This window comes from Galeopterus variegatus, unplaced genomic scaffold (genome assembly GCF_000696425.1).
Source record: "Galeopterus variegatus unplaced genomic scaffold, G_variegatus-3.0.2 Scaffold2000, whole genome shotgun sequence".
NCBI lineage: Eukaryota > Metazoa > Chordata > Mammalia > Dermoptera > Cynocephalidae > Galeopterus > Galeopterus variegatus.
Genome location: NW_007728111.1, coordinates 68387 through 71184, shown reverse-complemented (window position 1 = coordinate 71184; position 2798 = coordinate 68387). Strand labels below are relative to the sequence as shown.

General features: G+C 54.6%; 1 protein-coding gene across 2 annotated transcripts in view; it reads right to left on the bottom strand.

Annotated features, from left to right (window-relative positions):
• Window positions 1–78, bottom strand: part of PACSIN2 (protein kinase C and casein kinase substrate in neurons 2) — a 149417-nt gene extending 149339 nt beyond the window's left edge. For both annotated transcript variants that reach the window (XM_008579999.1, XM_008580000.1), the window contains exon 1: window positions 39–78. The gene's annotated coding sequence lies outside the window, so the exon portion shown is untranslated. The remainder of the gene's footprint in view (window positions 1–38) is intronic.
• Window positions 79–2798: the final 2720 nt, after the last annotated feature.

Below are 2798 nucleotides of genomic sequence, written 5' to 3'. Positions count from 1 at the left end.
CGCCCGCGGCACCCCAACCGTCGCGGCGCGCCCCTCACCTCGGCGCCGCTCGCTTCCGGATCCGCAGCGCACCCGCTCCGGCCGTGACCGCGTCTCCAGCCCCAGCCTCCGGTCCCGGCTCCAGCCCTCGATCCGGCCGAGCTGCCCTGCCCTGCCCAGAAACGCTGCGGCCACTTCTGCCGCCAGCCGCGACCGCACCGCCCCCGCCGCGCCCGCTGTGCTCGCCCCATTGGCTGCTGGGCGCTGAGCCCCGCCCCACAGCACCTTCGGCGCCCCGGATTGGGCCAGGGGAGCGACGAGGCGGCACGCCCCCTGGCGCGCACAAGGGGATTCCCCTGGGCGCGCATTGGCGGCTTCTTCTGTCAATCAAGGAGGGGGCGCCTATTTAATCTGCTATGAGGGCGACCCGGGCAAAGTAGAGAGAGTTGCTCGACCGTGGTAGGCCGCGGGGCTCGCTCCCTGGGGCCAGAGTTTTGCAACCTTGCTGGCACCCAGGGGTGAGGGGCTCGGCAGGGCGGCACCGCATCTGACGGGGACTTAAAGGAAGCCAGTCCTTCAGAAAGTTTCCTCTCCCAGGGGACTCAGAGACGCACATGTCATCAGGGCTTCCGCAGACTCGCGCCATCAGAACGTATTGCACTCGAGCGGGCTTAGTTTAAACAGGGCAGAGCGGCGTGTGCGCGCGTGTAACCGCCGGAGAGCCCAGGACGGCTGGGCACCCGCAGTGTGTGCACATTCCTTCCAGTTCTCACAGCCGTGCTTGATAGGATGGTAACCCCATTCCACAGAGAGAATTGCAGACATTCGCTGAGCACTGTTCTGAGCACTTTCCCGCATGGCTTCAGGTAGCCCTGGTGCAGAGGATGGTAACAGCGTGCCCAAGGGAGCTTTTAGGAAGATGACACCAGGTAAATTGCTGGGTGGTGACACGAGGCAGGAAAGTGGCAGGCCTGACCGACCGACCGACCGACAGACTGGAGGCCTGTGCCAGTTCCAGGCCACCACCTCGGGAATGGTAATGAGGACGGTGTGGCAATATGGAAAAATGCTTAAACTGAAACGGTAAAAGAAAAAGCTGGATACAGAATGGTAGGAGCTCTATAATTGCCACCACACAAGGATAGGGCCTGGAAGAGTTCACAGCAAGCACCGGTGAGTCTCGCAGGGGCTCCTGGAGACTGGAAGCCACACGGAGGAATAAGACAGGCATTGCCCCACAACAAGGCAAGACCTCCCGAGACCTTTTGGCCTCCTGGCCCCAGGGGGCACCACCGGGCCACGTGACCCACTGCTCTGTGGGCATGTGCAGTGGCGGCTCCCTTCACGCTCCCTCTCTTATCCTCTCCCTCTCCTATCCTCTCCCTCTCCTTCTCGAGACAAAAACAAAATCCTCTCACTTTCTCGTGCCTGGCAGTTTGACACCGTTACCTGAACTCTTCAGGTCTTGGGACATTCTGTCCCGGCAGCATATGGGTATTTTTCCAAAGAGAGCACCCCTCTGCCAGCTGCAAACATCCCAACCCTGTTCCCCACAAACATTTCACAACATTGCGTCCAGCCTCCTTCTTCAATCATTCAAACAGCCCAATCCAGCCCCCACGCTTCCCAGCCAAGGGTCTTAGGGCATGCCACTGCAGCTGTCTGTCCTGTGTCTCTATCAGGACAGAGGATTGTGGCAGAGCAGCAGGGTTGTGGGCTAAGAGCATGGAAAGCAGTCTGGGTGCGTGGCTGGGCAGCGCACATGTGGTCATGCTTTGCCAACTGCTCTTTTGTTCCTTCCTTCCCACAAAATGTGCCCAGGAGGACAGCTCCGACAGAGCTGTCTTCAGTTGAACCTGATTGGGTTAGTCCTTGATTAACCATCTCCCACTAAGCAGCCTGGATAAACAGACAGTCCAGGTTAAAACATACTTTCACAGAGAACAAAACATTCTCCAAAAAGAAATAAAAACATCCAGCCATAATTGTATTGCTGGTAAAATAATCTTTCTTGTACAGCGATAAATGTTTCTTTCAAGAAAAAAAATCAAAATCTGTTATAGGCGTTTACTCAATAATTAATTCCAAAGTTTAGAATGGGCAGAGCAGGGCCATTTGGTTCAGGGGTGGACCTGGGTTCTGCTCACGCTCCTGGGAAGATCTGGCAAGAACATAGAGTCTAGAACAGAAGAAGGGCAGCAATACTGAAGACAGCAATATTTAACTGAGCCGAGATGGATGGAAGATGACAGACAGCAAAGGCCCAGAAGCAAGAAATCCTGCTTTCCAGGGAGAGAGCAGGGTTCCGCTGGGCCAGAGCACTGTAGGCAGGAGGAGAAGCAAGGAAAAGCAGGGTGGCAAAGGCAGCAGAGCCTCAAGGGGCTGCAAGACCCTGGCCAGTTTCTTCCCTACTCCAGGCCTCAGTTTTCTCAACCATAAAATGAGGCCAATACAGAACCTAGTGCTTAGGAAAACTGTAAGGATTCGTGAGTTCATGCCTGCAATGTTCTTAGGACAGGGCCTGACACAGTTGGTGGTCGTTGAGTGAGTTCAAGAACCCCTACGCATTTTATACAAGGGCTTCAGGATATATTTATATATATATGTGTGTGATTAAAATTGTGATTAAAAGAAAGGGGGAAAAACAGACCTAAGAACATGTGCTCTGCATCAACTGCTAATATTCTGGAGACACCAAAGCGTTAACTGTTGCAGCCACAGGAACACATTTCTGCATATACCTCAGAATGAAGGGCTCCCCTGCCAAGTGTGTGTAAAGATACAAATTCCTTGTAAATGTGTCATCGATTAGAAGCCAA